The sequence below is a fragment of the Tamandua tetradactyla genome, chromosome 23 (genome assembly GCF_023851605.1).
Source record: "Tamandua tetradactyla isolate mTamTet1 chromosome 23, mTamTet1.pri, whole genome shotgun sequence".
Lineage (NCBI taxonomy): Eukaryota > Metazoa > Chordata > Mammalia > Pilosa > Myrmecophagidae > Tamandua > Tamandua tetradactyla.
This window is the reverse complement of record NC_135349.1, coordinates 56,291-81,661: the sequence shown is the minus strand read 5'-3', so window position 1 is coordinate 81,661 and position 25,371 is coordinate 56,291. Positions and strand designations below refer to the sequence as shown.

The window sequence follows — 25,371 nt, the reverse complement described above, 5'->3', positions numbered from 1 at the left end:
TTTGGGGGCAAAGTACAGCAATAATCTCTTCTGTAATTTTTATTAATAGCAATGTTGTTGTAGCCCTATTGTACTCAGACTTTTTAAAAGATTTCTGGTATCATGAAAGTCCTACATTAGTAAGATCCATTTAAATATAATTGATTTTTAGCAGGGATCTTTTAGTGCAAGCATGTTTTAGAAAACTGTTAGTTGGCTATACATGTCTTAAAAAGCTATTAGCTGGCTATCAGGCCATAATTGGAAATTTGTATTCTTTATTTACAGTAAGACATTTATTCTGTCCAATTTACTACAAAAATATTTTTTAGATTGATTAGTATGTGTGTGTTAGTGTAGAAATTAGAAACTTAAAACATTTGGATTCATTATCACACTGTCTTCTGTTACCAAAAACAAATTTTTCCAAGTTTTTTGCCCTATATTTCACAACATAATTTAGTTAAAAAGTGCAAAAGAGTATTTGCTTTTAAATTGCATAGTAAACTTTCTTGGATATGCAATAGTTATCTCATAAAGTTGTAAACTCTAAATATGAGAAGGGCATTATGATTCGTGTACTCTTGAAAAGAGTTAACATCTTTGTGGTGGATTTTTTTTTTTTAGCTGAAACTTACCTCATGTATAACTTGGTTGAGTAAAGTAGTAGGTAATTGAAATTTCAGTCAAATCAAGTGAAACATAAAAATTTTGAACGTATTGAGTTTGAAACTTAGTTATTAAACATGAAGCACACTAAAAATGTAAGTTATTTTAAAATATCAACTGCAATAAAAATACTTTTGAAAAAGGAAAAATCTGAAGATATATATTTAACTGGCACCCAATTTTTATTTTCATGAGCTCTATTCTGATTCTCAGTTTGTAGATATTTTGTAGACATTTTCACTTAACTTTGTGATTGATACCAGAGACATTTGAGGATCTGGTCCTGTAGAGGGAGTGGGAAACTTACTCCTAAATCAGAAATGCTTATCTCTGAGTAAAAGTGTTTCTTTGAATGAGCCACAGAGGGCCACATTTTACTCAATCTTTCCACTATAGATAGGGTAATAGCAGGTCTTACTTTGTTTTTAAACTTTGTTTTCCATATTGTTTTCAATCTTTTGTCTACAATTTAGAAATTGTGAGAAACTGCAGTTTCTGTTTAAAAATGTGGGAAGTTAAATCACATTTAACATGTATGTAAGGTCCGTTCCTTTGAAAAGGGTGGTCCAAAATAGCAAAAGTAGGACCTAGTAAAATACATAGTCTTTATTTTTTAAAACATGTATTTGGTTTTTTGTCTGTGTCTGTTTTATTCCACTAGAGTAAATGTGTCCTTGCTGTAAATGCAAAGCATTTCCTCTTGATTAAATTGTAGACGTAGTAGTAAAGCCTTTATGATATAATTCAATAATAAAAAAATAATTAACCTTTACTTTTGTCATTGCAATAAATGCTTTTCAGATAATACAAACCATACAATTCTCTGATAGCATATCTTGAGTGGTATATCTTAATTATTGAGAATTTAGTTCTCATTTCAGTCTGTTCTTTCATATTTTCTTTTTTTATAATCATGGTAGTGAGGTCCTCAGTTGTCCATGGGTAAGCAAAATATAGCCATTATACTCACAGAATGATAGGAAAACTCCCAAAGATACCTCTCCCACTCCTTAAAATATAGTAACTACTTCTTTTCAGTCTCCATTTCCTTTTTTCCTGTTTTGCTCTTAGTACTCATTTGTGGCATTTCTGATTATTAATCTTGTTTTGAGACTAAGCAAAGATACCACTGATTTTTCATCATAGACTTTTGTTCAGAAAGCAAAAGTACAGTTATTTTTTTCATCATTCAAGTGTCTACCCAAAGGTATTTTTATTTAAATTAGTGACATTCCAAGTAATACATGCACTATAATTAATTAGAAAGCAAATAACTTCAAAGGCTTAAAATAAAAGATTTTTGTGTGCTTACCAAGTGTATTGTTCTGTTCACTTGATATCAACTCACTTAATCTTCATGATAATCCCATGAAGTAAGCATTTTATTATTCTCTTATTACAAATGAGAGAATTGATAGTCAAAAGAAATAAGAAACTTGCCCAAGTTTGCGTAGCTAGAAGTGGTGGGTTTGGTTGTGTCTGATATGATAAAGGGGACTGTATATACATTTTTTAAACCAATTCTATGTTCAGCCCTGTTCCTTCCACAACTTCAGATCATACTTCTAAGTTCCAGACCACTTAGAGGTTCTTTAGGGTTAAATAGTTAACTTCTAATTTTGATCTTTCTCTGCAATCATTTGTTTGAGCCTTCTTTAGCTTTGCAATTTCATTTTCCATTTCTTAATCTCTTTCCATCTTTCATATTTTTAAAATACAGAAACCTCATTTAACTTCCTGCAAAGGCATTAACATTATGTATCCCTTTTGTAACTAAAGACAAACTGGGTTAACACAAACACCAGTTGTAAGTAGACAGGGATACTTATCTGCAAGACCTAAAAACCTTGGACAAAGTCATAACCGCAACTGAACCTTCAAAGATACAAATATGACTATATGTGGGTGTTTTAGTTTTGTTATGCTGCCAGAAATGCAATATACCAGAAATGGGTTGGCTTTTATAAAGGGAATTTAAGTTACAAGTTTACAGTTCTATAGCCACAACAATGTCCAAACTAAGGCATCCAGAAAAAGATCTTGATTCAAGAAAGGCCGATGGTGTCCAGAACAACTCTCGACAGCTAGAAAGGCACAGGGCTAGTGTCTGCTTGTTCTTGGTTTCTGGTTTCACATAGCTTCCCCAAGGTGTTTTTTCCCCCCTACATCTCCAAATGTCAGCTTTTTCCAAAATGTTTCCCTCTTCAAAGACCAACCTTGAATGGGCAGAGATCCATCTCCATGGAAACTACCTAATCAAAAGGTCTCACAATTTGGTTGGTCACATCTCCATGGAAACGAAAAGATGCCACCCAAACAATAGGTCTGCCCCCACAAGACTGGATTAGGATAAAGAAGATGGCTTTTCTTGAGTACATATAACAGACTCAAACCATCACAATGGGTCACTGGACAGGTCATGAGCATGATCAGCTGCACCTCCCAGCACAGCAATGCGAAAAGAAGTAGGAGTGGGAGCGAGAGCCTAGAGGAGCCGGTTAGTGTTTTAGCTGTGATGCCTAAAACTGCATCTTCCCATGGGGCACAAGTGCAGAAGGTACCAACTTCACCTTACAGAGAAGCTCATCTGTACCCATAATTCATGGGATGGTTCGTGTTGTGGTCTGCTGTAATTGCCCTATGGGGACTGTAATTGGTGGGAGAGCCACTGTAATTCTGCCCAGACTCTGGGGAGCTATGGTTCAACTGGCTAGTATCATCTTTGTTTACCTTGGTAGGAGGAACTGTCCACACAACTCTGCAGTGGGCACCGGGTGACTGACTATAGGTTGTAGGGCTATCTGCATGAGCCATATCTATTCCCACCGCTTCAGCCTCCTCTACCATATAGTTGAATTTGGTTGTATCCTGATCTGCCCCCACCTCCAGTGGAGCTGTAAGAGTTGGAGTTACTTTGCCCGTGGTTATTGCTCTTCTCTTTGCCCTAGGGGAGGAGGTAGAGGGCTAGTTGCTGTTTTGGCTCTGGTTGTAGAATCCACATTTAAATATGTATATATATAGTTATATTAGCAGTTAAATATTATTATTAAGGTATCTTTATCCTTTTGAGAGATCCTTTATAGGCAAAGAACCAAAAATTTTTCAGAGCTACTTTGGAATAAATCAAAGCTGATTTCGAAAATCTGATCTAATCTAAGGCTTTTATTCTAAACCACCACTGACTTTATTGTCCAGAATTGAACACATTGATCTTGTGACAATGGATAATTTGGAATGGAAAAGATATGTATTGTATACTTGTTTTATTTGTCCTAATAACAGAAGTAATTGTAATATAATTTATGGCTTGAAAGAGAAGTTTCCAGATCACTGTAAAATTGGTATTACTAAATGCCAAGCACCATGTTAGGTACTAAAGTTTCTCACTGGGATATCAAATTCAATGTATTCAAACTCCCAAATCTATACAGACCAAATCTGGTCTTCCTCTAGAATTCTTCCTGAGTATTTACGAACCACCTTCCACTAGAAGACAAAACCTCTCAGGTACCTTTTACTTGTCCCTCTGTGACCATAACTATTCAAGTCTGTTGACTTTACATCTGAAAAATAACTCTAATATACTTATATTTCTCTCAGTCTCAACTGCTATTCACTGAATTCATTCATATTTAATCTTATATATGGTCAATTCTTTTGAATGATGAATTGATTAGTGAACACTCCAAAGAAATCTGCAAGGTCTACACAAATTTCAAAGCAGTACTTAATGTTTCAATCATCAAATTAAATATACAACCCCTCAAATTATGATGGCAGTTGTACTAGCCAAGCTCCAATATGAGTCCCAGTGATCCCTTCCTCCTGGAATTCAGATCTTTTTATAGTTCCTTCCAACATTTTATCAGGGTTGCTCAGTGTGACCAATAGAATATGGCAAAGGTGATGTCACAAAAAGATTGCAACTTCCATCTTAAGTATGTTCTCTCTTTCAGATAACTCTGGAAGAAGCCAGCTGCCATGTCAGAAGGCATATAAAATTAAATATGAATGAATTCAGTGACTAGCAGTTGAGACTGAGAGAAATGTAAGTACATTAGAGTTATTTTTCAGATGTAAAGTCAACAGACTTGAATAGTTATGGTCACAGAGGGACAAGTAAAAGGTACCTGAGAGGTTTTGTCTTCTAGTGGAAGGTGGTTCGTAAATACTCAGGAAGAATTCTAGAGGAAGACCAGATTTGGTCTATATAGATTTGGGAGTTTGAATACATTGAATTTGATATTCCAGTGAGAAACTTTAGTACCTAATGTGGTGCTTGGCATTTAGTAAGCACTCAAATACTATGTAAATTAATCCAAATTAAGATCATCTGTTGGTAGTTAGAGAACTATCCAACTCTCAGGAGATAAATTTGAACCAGAAATAGTTTAGAGTCCTTAGTAAACAGATATTTCTGATATAAGAATATATTAAATTGTCCACAGAGATGTGGAGGAATGAGTAAAGGAGTAGAGGGGAAATCAGTGTTTAAGGTATAAGTAATGAAAGAAGAACAGGAGGATGTGGTGTCACTGAAGAAAGCATTTTAAGATGAGTGGTCAAGAGTTTTGTGCAGCTAAGTAAAATAAGGGCCAAGAAATGGTGGTCTACTAAATTTGCAATCAGGTTGTCACTGATCTTGGTGAGACCAATTTCAGTGTCAGTGTAGGGACAGAGTGTAATAGCTCTGGTTAAGACAGCAATAGAGAGTTGGCAAGTCAAGGAAGAATTTTACCTGGTTTTTAAAATGAGACCATGCAGGCAGCACACAGATCAAGAAATGAAACAATTACCAGTGCCCCAGAGTCGCTCTAGTTTCTATCCTCTCCCCCTGCAAAACCACTATCCTGGTTTTATGACACCATGGAGTTCGGATTTTGTCCTACTTTGTTGCTTTATAAATAGAGTCATGTATCACATACTCCTGTGTGAGTGGCTCTCAATTATCATTCTGTTTTTGAAATTATCTATATAACTATAGTTGTAGGTTGTTTTATTGCTGTATTGTATTTCAAATCTCTCCATTCAATTTTTTAGTAAATATCCCAACTTTTTGTTGTTTAATGTTAGGCACCATTTTTATTAGAATTTTGTCCAACTGGACTTTTTATTTTAAAGAAGTAGTAGATTTACACAAAATTCATGCATAAATAGAAAGTTCCCTATTATTAGCACCTTGCATTAGTGTGGTACATTTGCTGCAATTGATAAGAGAACATTTTTATGACTGTACTATTAACTGTAGTGCATAGTTTACTCCAGGTTCACTATTTGTGTTAAATAGTCCTATGGATATATTGTTTCACATTTTTAGTCTCATAATATATATATAACTTAAAATTTATCCTTTTAACCACATTCAAGTATATGTTTCAGTGCTGTTAATTACATTCACAGTGTTCAACTATCATCACCACCATGAGTTACCCAAACTTTTCCATCTTCCCAAACATGTCCTTTTGTGTCTGGCTTATTTCACTCAACATGATGGCTTCAGGGTTCAACCATGTTGTCTATGTATCAGAACTTTACTCCTTTTTATGACTAAATAATTCTCCATTGTGTGTATTTAGCACATTTTGTTTATCCATTCATCAGTTGATGGCCACTTGGGTTGCTTCTCTCTTTTGGCTATTGTGAATAATGCCACTATGAACATAAATGTGCAAATGTCTGTTCAAGTCCTGCTTTCAATTCTTTTAGGTATATATCTGGTAGTGGGATTGCTGGATCATATGGTAATTCAATACTATACTTTTGGAGAAAACACCAAACTGTCTTCCACAGTGGTTGCACCATTTTTACATTCCCACTAACAACAAATGTATGTTCCTGATCGTCCACATCTTCTCTGACACTTGTAATTTTCCATAGATTCTTAAAAAAACATTTTTTATTATGAAATGTAACATATATACAAAAACAATAAATTTCAAAGTACATTGTAACAAGTAGTCATAGAACAAGTTTCAGAGTTTGGTATAGGTTACTGTTCAACAATTGTAGGTTTTCCTTCTAGCTGCACCAAGATGCTGGAGACTAAAAGAAATATCAGTATGATTCAGCAGTCATATTCCTTTATTAAATCCTGTCTTCTCTAGTAGTCCTCCATTGATCTTTCTCCCAATCTTGAGGGGTATTTGGGCTCTACCCATTATAACTTTTTCATTTTGGAAAAGGGTGTTGCTGATATGGGATAGGGGGATGGAACCAGTTGATGTTCTTGAAGAGGGTGGGTGGCCCTTTGGGTTTCAGGACTTATCTGGCCTAGGAACCCATCTAGAGGTTGTAGGTTTCTATAAAGTAATTTTAGTATGTGAAACTTTTGTCGAATCTCAGATAGAGCCCTAGGGTTCTTTAAGGTTAACAGGAATGGTTTTGGTTGGGGATTGGCAAACTGGTAATTAGCAATACCTAGCTAAAGCTTTGTTAAGAGTAGCCTCCACAATAGTCTCTTGACTCTATTTGAACTCTCTTAGCCACTGATACCTTATTTTGTTACCATTCTTTTCCTCTTTTTGGTCAGGAAGGCATTGTCAATTCCATGGTGCCAGGACCAGGCTCATCCCTTGGAGTCATGTCCCACGTTGCCAGAGAGACTTTCACCCCTGGATCCATTGTTTTTTAATAGTTGCCATTCTAGAGGGTATGAAATGATGTCACACTGTGGTCTGATTTGCATTTCCCTAGTTGCCAATGATGTTGAGCATTTTTTCATGTGCTTTTTTTTTTGACATTTGTAGATCCTCTTTGGAGAAATGTCTATTCAAGTTTATGTAAGTCTTTTGCCTATTTTATAAGTAAGTTGTTTATCTTTTTGTTGTTGAATTGGAGGATTTCTTTATATATCCTGGATTTTAACCATTATCAGATATGTAATTTCCAAATATTTTCCCCCATTGTATAAATTGTCATTTTACTTTCATGATAATTTCAATGAGTTCCCATTTATCTTTTCTTCTTTAGTTGCTTGTGCTTTAGGTGTAAAGTCTAAGAAACCATTGCCTAACACAAAGTCCTGAAGATGCTTCCCAATGTCTTCTCTTAGGAATTTTATAGTTCTGATTCTTATATTTAGGTCTTTGATCCATTTGGAGTTGATTTTTGTATATAGTGTGAACTAGGTGTCCACCTTCATTCTTTTGCATATGGACACCCAGTTTTCCAGCACCATTTTTTGCAGAGGCTTTTTTTTCCTGAGTGAACTTGACACCCTTGTCAAAAATCAATAGGCCAGGGGTGTGAGGGTAGTTCAATGGTAGAATTCTCACATGCCATGTAGGAGACCCAGGTTTGATTCCCGGCCCATGCACTTCCCAAACAAACCAACAAAAAATTCAACAAATGGTGCTGCAATAATGGGATACTCACATGGAAAAAGAATGAAATGTGACCTCACCATACAGCATACAAAAAAAAAAAAGAAAGAACTCAGTAGGCCATAAATATGAGGGTTGATATTTGAATGCTCAGTTTAATTCAGTTGTTTTAGATGTTTGGTTCTCTTAGTTGCTTTTGTAAATGGAGGGTCTTTTTTTCTTCTAATTTTTGCTTCAGATTGTTTATTACTAGGGTATAGAAACACTCCTGATTTCTGGGGTTAATTTTGTATATTGCCACTTTGCTGAATTCTTTTATTAGTTCTAGTTGCTTTGATGTGGATTTTTTAAGGATTTTTTTATATAGTATCATGTCATCTACAAATAAAAGTTTTACTTATTCTTTTCCAATTTGGGGAAAGGATGATTTTTTCAATAAATGGAGATATAAAGGAAAAAATGAGCCTTGATCCCTAACACTATGCACAAAAATTAATTTTAGGTGAATCATCAACCTAAACAGCTAAGCTTTTAGAAGAATACACAAGAGAATATCTTCATGGTCTTAGAGTTAGCAAACATTTCTTAAACAGAATCCAAAAATCACTAACCATTAAATAAAAATGGATAAATTGGATTTTACAGTAAGAACTTCTGTTAATCAAAATACATTATTAAGTAGAACAAGCAGTGTGGACAACCAAAGCTATAGGCTGAGCCCCCAGTCTTGGGGTTTGTTCATATGAAACTTAACCCCACAAAGGATAGGTCAAGCCTACTTAAAATTAGGCCTAAGAGTCACCCTCAAGAAAACCTCTTTTGTTGCTCAGATGTGGCCTCTCTCACCAGCCAACACAACAAGCAAACTCACCCCCCCCCCGTCTACAGGGGACATGACTTCCAGGGGTGTGGACCTTCCTGGCAACGTGGGACAGAAATCTGAGAAGGAACTTGGACTCAGCATCAAGGGATTGAGAGAAACCCTAGAATGAGCAGAGACCCAGCATCAAGGGATAGAGAAAATCCTCTCGACCAATAGGGGTAAGAGTGAAATGAGACAAAGTGTCAATGGCTGAGAGATTCCAACCAGAGTCGAGAGGTTATCCTGGAGGTTATTCTTATGGATTATATAGAAATCACCTTTTTAATTAAGGTATATTGGAGAGGCTGGAGGGAACTGCCTGAAAATGTAGAGCTGTGTTCCAGTAGCCATGTTCCTTGATGATGACTGTATAATGATATAGTTATCACAGTGTGACTGTGTGATTGTGAAAACCTTGTGTCTTATGCTCCTTTTATCTACCTTGTCAACAGACAAGTAGAACATATGGAATAAAAATAGATGAACAGAATGATTTCTAAATGTTGTGTTAGTTAATTTTTTTAATTAAAAAATAAAAAATAATAAACAATAGAGGGAGCAAATGTTAAAATAAATTTAGTAGATTGAAATGCTAGTGATCAATGAAAGGGAGGGGTAAGGGGTATAGTATGCATGAATTTTTTTCCATTTTCTTTTTATTTTTCTTTCCGAATTGGTGCAAATGTCCTAAAAAATGATAGTGATGATGATGAATATACAACTATGTGATGATATTGTAAATTATTGATTATATATCAAGAATGGAATGATCATATGGTAAGAATGTTCATGTTTGTATGTTGTTATGTTTAAGAAATAAGAAAGAAAGAATGAAAGAAAAAAGACTTCCAGAGAAGATGGCGGCTTAGTAAGGCACATGGGTCTTAGTTCCTCCTCCAGAACAACTACTAAAGAACTAGAAACAGTACAGAACAGCTCCCAGAGCCATGACAAAGACCAGACACACAGCATACCCCATTCCAGAATGGCTGGACCGGCTAAGAGACTCCACCGCGGTGAGGTCCCCAAGCGGCGCGTGCTTCCCCGGGCTGAGGCAGCTGGCAGCAGGAGCCCCTCCCTCCCTCCTTCCCGGGCTGGCTGGGAGCTTTGGATTGGGTTCCCCAAGCTGTGGTGACCGGAGCCCCTTCCACACATGCGGCTTCCCGGGCCAGCTGGGAACCTTGGACCGGCGGTTCCCCAAGCCATGGCGGCCCTCCCACACGCAGCTTCCTGGGCCGGCTGGGCACTTTGGATCAGCGGTTCCCCAAGCCACGGCGGCCTGTGACCCTCCCCCATGCACGGCTTCCCGGGCCAGCTGGTAGCCTCAGAACAGCGGTCCCCCAAGCCGTGGTGGCTGGCGACTGCAGCCCCTTCCACACACGCGGCTTCCCGGGCCGGCTGGGAGCATCGGAACAGTGGTTCCCCAAGCTGCGGTGGCTGGCGACCCTCCCCTACAGGCGACTTCCCGGAGGGAAAGAAAAGAGCCTCCAACAGTAGTAGAGACTGAGCCCAACCTAACACCAATAGTGGCATTAAGGAGCAACTTCTGACTACTAAAAATAGGCCCTCAGCTCAGGCGAAACTGAACAAGGCGGAAGTCGCTGATTGGGCTAACTGAAAAAGAGGAAAGGGGCAAAAGAGAGCCTTCTGTGGCTGTTTCTATGGAGGCTTCGTTGCCTCTGGGCTCAGCGCAGGAATTACATAGGTTACAACTGCCTTGAATGCAGAAACAGGCTGCTTTTAAGGCTCTCTACCACCTGAACCTTCCCCGCGGGAGGGGTGAAACGCAACTCAGGTGGAATCCTTCTCTAAAGGAATTCAGATCCCAGGACTTCACAATTTGAAGCCATTAAAACCAACCTACAGCTCATGGATCATTCTCAAAGATAGACCATATGCTGGGTCACAAAGCAAGTCTTAACAAATTTTAAAAGATTGAAATCATACACAACACTTTCTCGGATCATAAAGGAATGAAGTTGGAAATCAATAATAGGAGAGTGCCAGAAAATTCACAAATACATGGAGGCTCAACAACACACTTTAAACAACAAATGGGTCAAAGAAGAAATTGCAAGAGAAATTAGTAAATACCTATAGGCGAATGAAAATGAAAACACAACATATCAAAACTTATGGGACGCAGCAAAGGCAGTGCTAAGAGGGAAATTTATTGCCCTAAATGCCTTTATCAGTAAAGAAGAAAAGGCAAAAATGCAGGAATTAACTGTCCACTTGGAAGAACTGGAGAAAGAACAGCAAACTAATCCCAAAGCAAGCAAAAGGAAAGAAATAACAAAGATTAGAGCAGAAATAAATGAAATTGAAAACATGAAAACAATAGAGAAAATCAATAAGACCAGAAGTTGGTTCTATGAGAAAATCAATAAGATTGATGGGCCCTTAGCAAGACTGACAAAAAGAAGAAGAGAGAGGATGCAAATAAATAAGATCAGAAATGGAAGAGGAGACATAACTACTGACCTCACAGAAATAAAGGAGGTAATAACAAGATACTATGAACAACTTTACGCTAATAAATACAACAATTTAGATGAAATGGACAGGTTCCTGGAAAGACATGAACAACCAACTTTGACTCAAGAAGAAATAGATGACCTCAACAAACCAATCACAAGTAAAGAGATTGAATTAGTCATTCAAAAGCTCCCTAAAAAGAAAAGTCCAGGACCAGACGGCTTCACATGTGAATTCTATCAAACATTCCAGAAAGAATTAGTACCAACTCTCCTCAAACTCTTCAAAATAATTGAAGTGGAGGGAAAACTACCTAATTCATTCTATGAAGCCAACATCACCCTCATACCAAAACCAGGCAAAGATATTACAAAAAAAGAAAACTACAGACCAATCTCTCTAATGAATATAGATGCAAAAATCCTCAATAAAATTCTAGCAAACCGTATCCAACAACACATTAAAAGAATTATACATCATGACCAAGTAGGATTCATCCCAGGTATGCAAGGATGGTTCAACATAAGAAAATCAATTAATGTAATACACCATATCAACAAATCAAAGCAGAAAAATCACATGATCATCTCAATTGATGCAGAGAAGGCATTTGACAAGATTCAACATCCTTTCCTGTTGAAAACACTTCAAAAGATAGGAATACAAGGGAACTTCCTTAAAATGATAGAGGGAATATATGAAAAACCCACAGCTAATATCATCCTCAATGGGGAAAAATTGAAAACTTTCCCCCTAAGATCAGGAACAAGACAAGAATGTCCACTATCACCACTATTATTCAACATTGTGTTGGAAGTTCTAGCCAAAGCAATTAGACAAGAAAAAGAAATACAAGGCATCAAAATTGGAAAGGAAGAAGTAAAACTATCACTGTTTGCAGACGATATGATACTATATGTAGAAAACCCAGAAAAATCCACAACAAAATTACTAGAGCTAATAAATGAGTACAGCAAAGTAGCAGGCTACAAGATCAATATTCAAAAATCTGTAGCTTTTCTATACACTAGTAATGAACAAGCTGAGGGGGAAATCAAGAAACGAATCCCATTTATAATTGCAACTAAAAGAATAAAATACCTAGGAATAAATTTAACCAAAGAGACAAAAAACCTATATAAAGAAAACTACAAAAAACTGTTAAAAGAAATCACAGAAGACCTAAATAGATGGAAAGGCATACCGTGTTCATGGATTGGAAGACTAAATATAATTAAGATGTCAATCCTACCTAAACTCATCTACAGATTCAATGCAATACCAATCAAAATCCCAACAATTTATTTTTCAGAATTAGAAAAACCAATAAGCAAATTTATCTGGAAGGGCAGGTTGCCCCGAATTGCTAAAAACATCTTGAGGAAAAAAAACAAAGCTGGAGGTCTTGCGATGCCGGACTTTAAGGCATATTATGAAGCCACAGTGGTCAAAACAGCATGGTATTGGCATAAAGATAGATTTATCGACCAATGGAATCGAATAGAGTGCTCAGATATAGACCCTCTCATCTATGGACATTTGATCTTTGATAAGGCAGTCAAGCCAACTCACCTGGGACAGAACAGTCTCTTCAATAAATGGTGCCTAGAGAACTGGATATCCATATGTAAAAGAATGAAAGAAGACCCGCATCTCACACCTTATACAAAAGTTAACTCAAAATGGATCAAAGATCTAAACATTAGGTCTAAGACCATAAAACAGTTAGAGGAAAATGTAGGGAGATATCTTATGAATCTTACAACTGGAGGCGGTTTTATGGACCTTAAACCTAAAGCAAGAGCACTGAAGAAATAAATAAATAAATGGGAGCTCCTCAAAATTAAACACTTTTGTGCATCAAAGAACTTCATCAAGAAAGTAGAAAGACAGTCTACACAATGGGAGATAATATTTGGAAATTACATATCAGATAAAGGTCTAGTATCCAGAATTTATAAAGAGCTTGTTCAACTCAACAACAAAAAGACAGCCAACCCAATTACAAAATGGGAAAAAGACTTGAACAGACACCTACTAGAAGAGGAAATACGGATGGCCAAGAGGCACATGAAGAGATGCTCAATGTCCCTGGCCATTAGAGAAATGCAAATCAAAACCACAATGAGATATCATCTCACACCCACCAGAATGGCCATTATCAACAAAACAGAAAATGACAAGTGCTGGAGAGGATGCGGAGAAAGAGGCACACTTATCCACTGTTGGTGGGAATGTCAAATGGTGCAACCACTGTGGAAGGCAGTTTGGCGGTTCCTCAAAAAGCTGAATATAGAATTGCCATATGACCCAGCAATACCATTGCTAGGTATCTACTAAAAGGACTTAAGGGCAAAGACACAAACAGACATTTGCACACCAATGTTTATAGCAGTGTTATTTACAATTGCAAAGAGATGGAAACAGCCAAAATGTCCATCAACAGAAGAATGGCTAAACAAACTGTGGTATATACATACGATGGAATATTATGCAGCTTTAAGACAAGATAAACTTATGAAGCATGTAATAACATGGATGGACCTAGAGAATATTATGCTGAGTGAGTCCAGCCAAAAACTAAAGGACAAATACTGTATGGTCCCACTGATGTGAATGGACATTCGAGAATAAACTTGAAATATGTCATTGGTAACAGAGTCCAGCAGGAGCTAGAAACAGGGTAAGACAATGGGTAATTGAAGCTGAAGGGATACAGACTGTGTAACAGGACTAGATACAAATACTCAAAAATGGACAGCACAATAATACCTAATTGTAAAGTAATCATGTTAAAACACTGAATGAAGCTGCATCTGAGCTATAGGGGTTTTTTTTTTTTTTTTTTACTATTATTACTACTTTTATTTCTTTTCTCTATATTAACATTTTATATCTTTTTCTGTTGTGTTGCTAGTTCCCCTAAACCGATGCAAATGTACTAAGAAACGATGATCATGTATCTATGTGATGATGTTAAGAATTACTGAGTGAATATGTAGAATGGTATGATTTCTAAATGTTGTGTTAATTTTTTTTTCTTTCCGTTAACAAACAAAAAAAAACCAACCTACAACCTTTCCTCTGTCTCCACCACATACCCAGCAGCGAGAGTCTTCCAAAGTTAAAGGAGCCACATCTTTTGCTGGTGGGACCCACAGACAGACAAGCACCACATACTGGGCAGGATAAGAAAAACAGAGCCCAGAGACTTCACAGGAAAGTCTTTCAACCTGCTGGGTACCACACTCAGGGAAATCTGATTAAATGCCCAGACGCCAGCAAAAAATAACAAATCACACCAGGAAAATTGAAGATATGGCCCAGTCAAAGGAACAAACCAATAGCTCAAATGAGATACAGGAGCTGAGACAACTAATTCTGAATATATGAACAGAAATGGAAAACCTCTTCAAAAACCAAATTGATAAATTGAGGGAGGACATTAAGAAGGCATGGAAGTAACAAAAAGAAGAAATGGAAAGTCTGAAAAAACAAATCACAGAACTTATGGGATTGAAAAACACAGTAGAAGAGATGAAAAAAACAATGGAAACCTACAATGGTAGATTTCAAGAGACAGAGGATAGAATTAGTGAACTGGAGGATGGAACATCTGAAATCCATAAAGAAACAGAAACTATAGGGAAAAGAATGGAAAAATTTGAGCAGGGGCTCAGGGAATTGAATGATAATATGAAGCGCACAAATATACGTGTTGTGGATGTCCCAGAAGGAGAAGAGAAGGGAAAAGGAGGAGAAAAACTAATGGAAGAAATTATCACCGAAAACTTCCCAACTCTTATGAAAGACCTAAAATTACAGATCCAAGAACTGCAGCACACCCCAAAGAGAATAGACCCAAATAGGCATTCTCCAAGACACTTACTAGTTAGAATGTCAGAGGTCAAAGAGAAAGAGAGGATCTTGAAAGCAGCAAGAGAAAAACAATCCATCACATACAAGGGAAACCCAATAAGACTATGTGTAGATTTCTCAACAGAAACCATGGAAGCTAGAAGACAATTGGATGATATATTAAATTACTAAAAAAGAAAAACTGCCAACCAAGACTTCTATATCCAGCAAAACTGTCCTTCAAAAATGAGGGAGAAATTAAAACATTCTCAGACAAAAAGTCACTGAGAGAATTTGTGACCAAGAGACCAGCTCTGCAAGAAATACTAAAGGGAGCACTAGAGTCAGATACAAAAAGACAGAAGAGAGAGGTATGGAGAAGAGTGTAGAAAGAAGGAAAATCAGATATGATATATATAATACAAAAGGCAAAATGGTAGAGGAAAATATTACCCAAACAGTAATAACACTAAATGTTAATGGACTGAATTCCCCAATCAAAAGACATAGACTGGCAGAATGGATTAAAAAACAGGATCCTTCTATATGCTGTCTACAGGAAACACATCTTAGACCCAAAGATAAACATAGGTTGAAAGTGAAAGGTTGGGAAAAGATATTTCATGCAAATAACAACCAGAAAAGAGCAAGAGTAGCTATACTAATATCCAACAAATTAAACTCCAAATGTAAAACAGTTAAAAGAGACAAAGATAGAAAGAAAAAGAAAGAAGAAGAAAAAATAAAAAAAGAGAAAAAATAAGAGACAAAGAAGGACACTATCTACTAATAAAAGGAACAATTAAACAAGAAGACATAACAATCATAAATATTTATGCACCGAATCAGAATGTCCCAAAATACGTGAGGAATACACTGCAATCACTGAAAAGGGAAATAGACACATCTACCATAATAGTTGGAGACTTCAATTCACCACTCTCATCAATGGACAGAACATCTAAACAGAGGATCAATATAGAAACAGAGAATTTGAATATTACAATAAATGAGCTAGATTTAACAGACATTTATAGGACATAACACCCCACAACAGCAGGATACATCTTTTTCTGAAGTGCTCATGGATCATTCTCAAAGATAGACTATATGCTTGATCACAAAGCAAGTCTCAACAAATTTAAAAAGATTGAAATCATACACAACAATTTCTCAGACCATAAAGGAATGAAGTTGGAAATCAATAATAGGAGAGTGCCAGAAAATTCACAAATATGTGGAGGCTCAACAACACACTCTTAAACAACGAGTGGGTCAAGGAAGAAATTACAAGAGAAATTAGTAAATATCTTGAGGCGAATGAAAATGAAAACACAACATATCAAAACCTATGGGACGCAGCAAAGGCAGTGCTAAGAGGGAAATTTACTGCCCTAAATGCCTATATCAGAAAAAAAGAAAAGGCAAAAATGCAGGAATTAACTGTCCACTTGGAAGAACTGGAGAAAGAACAGCAAATTAACCCCAAAGCAAGCAAAAGGAAAGAAATAACAAAGATTAGAGCAGAAATAAATGAAATTGAAAACATGAAAACAATAGAGAAAATCAATAAGACCAGAAGTTGGTTCTATGAGAAAATCAATAAGATTGATGGGCCCTTAGCAAGACTGACAAAAAGAAGAAGAGAGAGGACGCAAATAAATAAGATCAGAAATGGAAGAGGAGACATAACCACTGACCTCACAGAAATAAAGGAGGTAATAACAGAATACTATGAACAACTTTATGCTAATAAATACAACAATGTAGATTAAATGGACAAGTTCCTAGAAAGGCATGAACAACCAACTTTGACTCAAGAAGAAATAGATGACCTCAACAAACCAATCACAAGTAAAGAAATTGAATCAGTCATTCAAAAGCTTCCCAAAAAGAAAAGTCCAGGACCAGATGGCTTCACATGTGAATTCTACCAAACATTCCAGAAAGAATTATTACCAACTCTGCTCAAACTCTTCAAAAAAATCAAAGTGGAGGGAAAGCTACCTAATTCATTCTATGAAGCCAACATCACCCTCATACCAAAACCAGGCAAAGATATTAAAAAAAAAAACTGCAGACCAATCTCTCTAATGAATATAGATGCAAAAATCCTCAATAAAATTCTAGCAAATTGAATCCAGCAACACATTAAAAGAATTATACATCATGACCAAGTAGGATTCATCCCAGGTATGCAAGGATGGTTCAACATAAGAAAATCAATTAATGTAATACACCATATCAACAAATCAAAGCAGAAAAATCACATGATCATCTCAATTGATGCAGAGAAGGCATTTGACAAGATTCAGCATCCTTTCCTGCTGAAAACACTTCAAAGGATAGGAATACAAGGGAACTTCCTTAAAATGATAGAGGGAATATATGAAAAACCCACAGCTAATATCATCCTCAATGGGGAAAAATGGAAAACTTTCCCCCTAAGATCAGGAACAAGACAAGGATGTCCATTATCACCACTATTATTCAACATCGTGTTGGAGGTTCTAGCCAGAGCAATTAGACAAGAAAAAGAAATACAAGGCATCAAAATTGGAAAGGAAGATGTAAAACTATCACTGTTTGCAGACGATATGATACTATACGTCGAAAACCTGGAAAAATCCACAACTACTAGAGCTAATAAATGAGTACAGCAAAGTAGCAGGTTACAAGATCAACCTTCAAAAATCTGTAGCATTTATATACACTAGCAATGAACAAGCTGAGGGGGAAATCAAGTTAATTTTTTTTAATTAATAAAAAAAAGAATGAAAGAAAGAGAAAAGAGAGAGAGAAGGAGAGAAGAAAGGAATGAAGGGAGGGAGAGACAGAGAGAAAGAGGGAAGAAGGAGTGCAACACTGACCAGGCGTCCATGTCCAACAGCACAGCTGACCAGAAAGTGTCCCACCTCTTAGGTATCAATGTGACTGATTTCACCAAAGGAATTCTCACCCTGTGCATCAAGGTGGGCCTAGATTATATCCAGAAGGTACAGACTAAAGGGCAGGCTGATTTTGCCATTGAAGCCTTGCAAAGGTCACCTATGAGCAAATGTTCTGCTGGCTGGTTCTGCACATCAGTAAGGCCCTGGACAAGACCAAGTGGCAGGGTGCCTCGTTCATCAGAATCCTGGACATTGTCAGCTTTGAGATCTTTCACCTCAACTCCTTTAAGCAGCTGTGCATCAACTATACCAAGGAGAAGCTGCAGCAGCTCTTCAACCATACCATGTTCATCCTGGAGCAGGAGGACTACCAGTACAAGGGCATCGAGTGGAATTTCATCAACTTTGGCCTCGACCTGCAGCCCTGCATCAACCTCATTGAGAAGCCAGCAGCCCCACCCCCCACCCCCAGGCATCCTGGCCCTACTGGATGAGGAGTGCTAGTTCCTCAAAGCCACCAACAAGAGCTACATGGAGAAGGTGGTGCAGGAGCAGGGCACTCACCCCAAGCTCTGGAAGCCCAAGCAGCTGAAAGACAAAGCAGATTTCTGCATCATCCACTATGCTGGCAAGGTGGACTACAAGACCAACAAGTGGTTGATGAAGACATGAACCCCTTGAATAACAACATTGCTACGCTGCTCCACCAGTCCTCTGACAAGTTCGTGTCCGAGCTGTGGAAAGATGTGGACTGCATCATGGGGCTGGAGCAGGTGGCCGGCATGTCAGAGACAGCACTGCCCAGAGATTTCAAGTCCCAGAAGAGCATGTTATGCACTGTGGGGCAGCTCTACAAGGAGAAGCTGGCCAAGCTGATGGCCACATCAAGGAATACCAACTCTAACTTCATCCACTGCATCATTCCCAACCACAAGAAGGAGGCCAGCAAACTGGACCCCAACCTGGTGTTGGACTAACTCCACTCCAACAGGGTGCTCAGAGGGCATCCAGATCTACCGCCATGGCTTTTCCATCAGGGTGGTTTACCAGGAGTTCTGGCATAGATATGAGATCTTGATACCCAATTCCATTCCAAAGGGCTTCATGGACGGGAAGCAGGCGTGTGTGTTCATGATCAAGACCTTGGAGCTGGACAGCAACCTGTACTTATCGGCCAGAGCAAAGTCTTCTTCTGGGCTGGTATGCTGGCTCACCTGGAGGAGTAATGGGACCTGGAGATCACAGATATCATCATAGGATTCCAGGCCTGCTGCAGGGGCTACCTGGCCAGAAAGGCCATTGCCAAGTAGCTGACAGCCATGAAAGTCCTTCAGAGGAACTGTACCACCTATCTCAAGCTGCAGAGCTGGCAGTGGTGGCGGCTATTCACCAAGGTCAAGCTGCTGCTGCTGCAAGTAAGCTGACAGGACAAGGAGATGATGGCCAAGGAAGAGGAACTGGTGAAGGTCTGAGAGATGTGGAGAACAGACTCATTGAGATGGAGACGCTCCAGTCCCAGCTCATGGCAGAGAAGTTGCAGCTGCAGGAGCAGCTCCAGGCAGAAACAGAACTGTATGCTGAGGCTCAGGAGCTACAGGCCCAGTTGACTGCCAAAAAGCAGAAGCTGGAGGATATCTGCCACGACATCAAGGCCAGAGTGGAGGAGGAGGAGGAGCGCTGCCAGTACCTGCAGACAGAGAAGAAAATGCAGCAGAACATCCAGGAATTGGATGAGGAGAGTGCCCACCAGAAGCTGCAGCTCAAGAAGGTCACCACCGAGGTGAAGTTGAAGAAGCTGGAGGAAGACCAAATCATTATGGAGGACCAGAACTGCAAACTCGCCAAGGAGAAGAAACTGATGGAAGACAGAAAAGCCACCACCAACCTCATGGAAGAGGAGAAGTCCAAGAGCCTTGCCAAGCTCAAGAACAAACATGAGGCCATGATCACTGACCTGGAAGAGTGCCTCCAAAGGGAGGAGAAGCAGCGCCAGGAGCTGGAGAAGACCTGCCAGAAGCTGGAGGGAGACCCACGGACTTCAACAACCAGATCGTTAACCTGCAGGCTCAGATCGCCGAAGTTAAGATGCAACTGGACAAGAAGGAGGAGGAGCTCCAGGCTGCCCTGGACAGAGTGGAAGAAGCCACTGAGAAGAACATGGCCCTAAAGAAGATTTGGGAGCTGTAATCTCAGATTTCTGAACTCTAGGAAAACATGGAGACTGAGGGTGCCTTGAGGACTAAAGCTGAGAAGCAGAAACGGGATTTCAGGGAAGAGCTAGAGGCTCTGAAAACAGAATTGGAGGACATGCTGGATTCCACAGCTGCCCAGCAGGAGCTCAGGTTCAAAGGAGAACAGGAAGTAAACATCCTGAAGAAGACCCTGGAGCACAAGGCCAAGACCTTTGAAGCCCAGATCCAGGAGATGAGACACAAGCACTCCCAGGCCATGGAGGAGCTGGCCGAGCAGTTGGAGCAGATGAAGCAGGTGAAAGCCAACCTGGAGAAGGCAAAGCAGGTCCTGGAGGATGAGATGTGAGAACTGGCCAGGGAAGTGAAGGTCTACTGCAGAGCAAAGGTGACTCGGAGCACAGGTGGAAGAAAGCAGAGGCCCAGTGGTAGAAGCTGCAGGCCAAGTTCAGTGAAGCGTGAGAACGTACACGGAGCTGGCCGACAAGGTTAACCAAACTGCAGAATGATCTGGACAGTGTCACAGGTCTCAACCAGTTCAGCAAGTTCCAAGGTCTTCTCCTCTTTGGAGTCCCAGCTGCAGGGCACCCAGGAGCTCCTGCAGGAGTAGAATCAGCAGAAGCTAAGCCTGAATACAAAGCTGAAGCCAATGGAGGATGAGAACCCCTTCAAAGAGCAGCTGGAGGAGGAGGCCAAGGGGAACCTTGAGAAGCATATTGCTGCACTCCATGCCCAGGTGATCAACATGAAGAAGATGGATGATGGTATGGGGTGCCTGGAGATTGCAGAGGAATCCAAGAGGAAGCTCCAGAAGGACCTGGAGGGCCTGAGCCAGTGCTATGAGGAGAAGGTGGCTGCCTGTGGCAAGTTGGAAAAGACAAGGATGCAGTTGCAACAGGAGCTGGATGATCTGCTCTTCAACCTGTAGCACCAACAGCAAAACATCTCCAAGCTGGAGAAGAGGCAGAAGAAGTTTGACCAGCTCCTGGCAGAGGAGAAGACCATCTCAGCCAAATATGCTGAGGAGCAGGACCAGGCCAAAGTAGAGGCCCGAGAGAAAAAGACCAAACTACTGTCACTGGCCTGGGCCCTGGAGGAGGCTGTAGAGCAAAAGGAAGAGCTGGAGCAGCTCAACAAGTAATTCCTCACAGAGATGGAGGACCTCATGAGCTCTAAGGACGATGTTGGCAAGAGTGTCCATGAGCTGGAGAAGTCCAAGCAGGCCCTAGAGCAGCAAGTGGAGGAGATGAAGACCCAGCTGGAGGAGCTGGAGGATGACTGCAGGCCACCGAGGATGCCAAGCTGCGACTGGACGTGAACCTGCAGGCCCAGTTAGAGCAGGACCTGAAGGGTCCCAATGAGCTGAGCAAAGAAAAGAAGCAGCAGCTGGTCAGACAGGTGCAAGAGATGGAGGCAGAGCTGGAGGATAAGAAGCCGTTCAATGCCAGTGGCCACTAGGAGGAAGCTGGAGATGAACCTGAAGGACCTGGAGGCCCATACTGACCCAGCCACCAAGGACCAGGGTCAAGCCGTCAAGCAGCTTTGGAAACTATAGCCCCAGATGAAGGACGACATGTGGGAGCTGGGCCACAGGTCAGCCTCTTGGGAGGAGATTCTAGCACAGGTCAAGGAAAATGAGAAGAAGCTGAAGAGCACGGAGGTGGAGATGATCCAGCTGCAGGCGGAACTGGCAGCTGCAGGCATGCCCAGCGTGCCCAGCATGCCCAGCACCAGGCCAGCGGGAGTGGGATATGCTGCCGCCAACAGCAGCTGCAAGGGAGCCCTGGTATTGGAGGAGAAGCCGCGTCTGGACGCCCGCATCGCCCAGCTGGAGGAGGAGCAGGGCAACACGGAGCTGGAGAACGACCCGTAAGGAAAGCAAACCTGCAGAAGGACCAGATCAGCACCGACCTGAACCCGGAGCGCAGCCACACCTGGAAGAAGCAGGACGGCGGCAGGAGTTGGAGCACCACAATAAGGAGTTCAAAGTCAAGTTGCAGGAGGTGGAGGGCACCGCCAAGTCCAGGGCCAAGGTCTCCATCACAGTCCTGGAGGCAGAGACTGCGCAGCTGGAGGAGCAGCTGGACAAGGCGACCAATGAGCCCCAAGCGGCCTGCGACCAGCTGCGAGGGCCGAGAAGCCAAGGGACGTAGCACTGCAGGTGGAGGACCAGCAGGGGGATGCTGAGCAGTTCAAGATCCAGGGCCCAAGGCATCCACCCACCTGAAGCAGCTCCGGCGACAGCTGGGGGAGGCCAAGGAGGACGGCCAGCGGGCCGGCGCCTACCGCCCGAAACTGCAGCATGGGCTGGAAGACGCCACGGAGACCGCTAGCGCCAGGAACCGTGAGGGCAGCTCCCTCGACTAGGAGCGCTGGTCCTCCCCTCGCTTAATGGCCCGGAGAGGTGCTGGCCACTGCCCAGAGGAGGGGATGGATGCTGAAGCGGGAGACTGAGGCCAGAGCTGCCTGTGAGCGCCCGCCTCCTGCCACCATAGATGGAGGGGCAACGACCCCGCCCCGCCCTCCCCGGAGACAGCTGTGACCACCACACTCCTTCAATTCCACCTGGCCCGACCAAGGCCCGCAGAGGCCCAGAATGCCTTGCCTGGCTGCAGGCCTTTGGATTCCTGCACTCGGCCTCTCCCACCTCACAGTATCCGCCCAGGAGAAGAGGATCTGGCGGGATCCCCCTCCTGCTCAGGCCCCAAAGCAAAAGCTGGCACTGCAAGCAGGGCAGGCCCCCGAGGCTGTGCAAGAGGGTTTTTATTAATCTATTTTTCTTCACCTTAAAGACTTCTGATATCTGGACATCCCACAGAAGTCAACACCTCCCCTCTCGGCCACCCTCGTCCCCTCTCCCCCACCCTCTCTCCCCTCTCCCCTCTCCCCCACCCTCTCTCCCCTCTCCCCTCTCCCCCACCCTCTCTCCCCTCTCCCCTCTCCCCCACCCTCTCTCCCCTCGTCCCTCTCCCCCACCCTCTCTCCCCTCACCCCTCTCCCCCACCCTCTCTCCCCTCTCCCCTGTCCCCCACCCTCTCTCCCCTCTCCCCCACCCTCTATCCCTTCTCCTCTACCCTCTCTCCCCCACCCTCTCTCTCCCCTCTCCGCCACCCTCTCACACTACTCCGCAACTCTCTCTCCCCTCACACCTCTCCCGCACCCTATCCCCCTCTCCCCTCTCCTCCACCCTCTCCCGCTATCCCCCACCCTCTCTTCCCTCTCCCCCACCCTCTCTCCCTTCTCTCCTCTCCCCCATCCTCTCTCCCCTCTCCCCTTTCCTCCACCCTCTCTCCCCTTCCCCCACCATCTCTCACCTCTCCCCCACCATCTCTCCCTTCTCAGCTCTCCCCAACCCTCTCTCCCCTCTCCCCTTTCCTCCACCCACTCTCCCCTTCCTCCACCCTCTCTCCCATTTCCCCCACCCTCTCTCCCCTCTCCACTCTCCACCCCCCCTCTCTCCCCTCTTACCCAGCCTCTCCCCTCTCCCTCAACCTCTCTCCCTCTCCCCCATCCTCTCGCCCCTCTCCTCCACCCTCTCTCCCTGTCCCCTCTCCCCCACCCTCTCTCCCTTCTCTCCTCTCCCCACCCTCTCTCCCCTCTCCCATACTCTCTCTCCCATCTCTCCTCCCCACCCCCCTCTCTGCCCTCTCCCCTCTCCTCCACCCTCTCTCCACTTCCCCCACCCTCTCTCCCATCTTCCCCACCCTCTCTCTCCTCTCCACTCTACTCCCACCTCTCCCCTCTTCCTCAGCCTCTCTCCCCTCTCCCTCAACCTCTCACTGTCTCCCCCATCCTCTCGCCCCTCTCCTCCACCCTCTCACCCTGTCCTCTCTCCCCCACTCTCTCCCCCACCCTCTCTCTCCTCTCTCCCACCCTCTATCCACTCTCCCCCCTCTCCCCTCTCCCCCACACTCTATCCTCTCTCCCTTCTCCCCCACCCTCTCTCCCCTCTTCCCTCTCCCCCACCCTCTCTCACCTCTCCCCCACCCTCTCTCCCCTCTCCCCCACCCTCCCTGCCTTCTCCCCCTCCCTCTCTCCCCTCTCCGCCACCCTCTCTCCCCTCTCCCCCACCCTCCCTGCCTTCTCCCCCTCCCTCTCTCCCCTCTCCCACTCCCTCTCTCCCCACACCCCCACCCTCTCACCCCTCTCCCCCACCCTCTCTTCCTTCTCCCCCACCCTCTCTCCACTCTCTCTCACCCTCTGTCCCCTCTCCCCTCTCTCCCACCCTCTCTCCCTTCTCCCCTCTCCCCTCTCTCCCACCTTCTCTCCCTGTCCCCTCTCTCCCTCCCACTCTCCCCTCTCCCCTCTTTCCCACCCTTTCTTCCTTCTCCCCTCTCCCCTCTCCCCCACCCTCTCGCCTCTCTCCCCCACCCTCTCTCCCCTCTCCCCTCTCCCCCACCCTCTCTCCCCCTCCCCTCTCCCCCACCCTCTCTCCCCTCTCCCCTCTCCCCCACCCTCTCTCCTCTCTCACCTCTCCCCCACCCTCTCTCCCCTTTCTCCCACCCTCTCTCCCCTCTCCCCCTCCCCCTGAGGAGATGAGAAGCACGGAGGCTTAGATGATCCAGCTGCAGGCGGAACTGACAGATGCAGGAGTGCCAGCGGGCCCAGCGTGCAAGCACCAGGCCAGCTGGAGTGGGATGAGCTGCCGCCAACAGCAGCGGCAAAGGAGCCCTGGTATTTACGAGAAGCCCAGGGTGTGGTGCTGCAGGTGGAGGACGAGCAGGGGGATGCTGAGCAGTTGAAGGTCCAGGGCTCAAGGCATCCACCCACCTGAAGCAGCTCTGGCGACAGCTGGGGGAGGCCAAGGAGGACGGCCAGCGGGCCAGCGCCTACTGCCCGAAACTGCAGCATGGGCTGGAAGACGCCACGGAGACCCCTGGCACCAGGAACCGCGAGGGCAGCTCCCTCGACTAGGAGCGCTGGTCCTCCCCTCGCTTAATGGCCCGGAGAGGTGCTGGCCACTGCCCAGACAAGGGGATGGATGCCGAAGCGGAGGACTGGGCCAGAGCTGCCAGGTGAACGGCCACCTCCTGCCACCTTAGATGGAGGGGCGACGACCCCACCCCGCGCTCCCCGCAGACGGCTGTGACCGCCACACTCCCTCAACTCCACCTGGCCCTACC

General features: G+C 43.0%; 1 pseudogene across 1 annotated transcript; it reads left to right on the top strand.

Annotated features, from left to right (window-relative positions):
* The first annotated feature begins 2,921 nt into the window (after positions 1-2,921).
* On the top strand, positions 2,922-23,097 carry LOC143666849 (myosin-9 pseudogene; annotated as a pseudogene). The gene is made up of 4 exons (XR_013167755.1): positions 2,922-3,145; positions 4,605-4,696; positions 8,859-9,011; positions 9,647-23,097. The product of XR_013167755.1 is annotated as a myosin-9 pseudogene (transcript).
* The last annotated feature ends 2,274 nt before the right edge of the window (positions 23,098-25,371 follow it).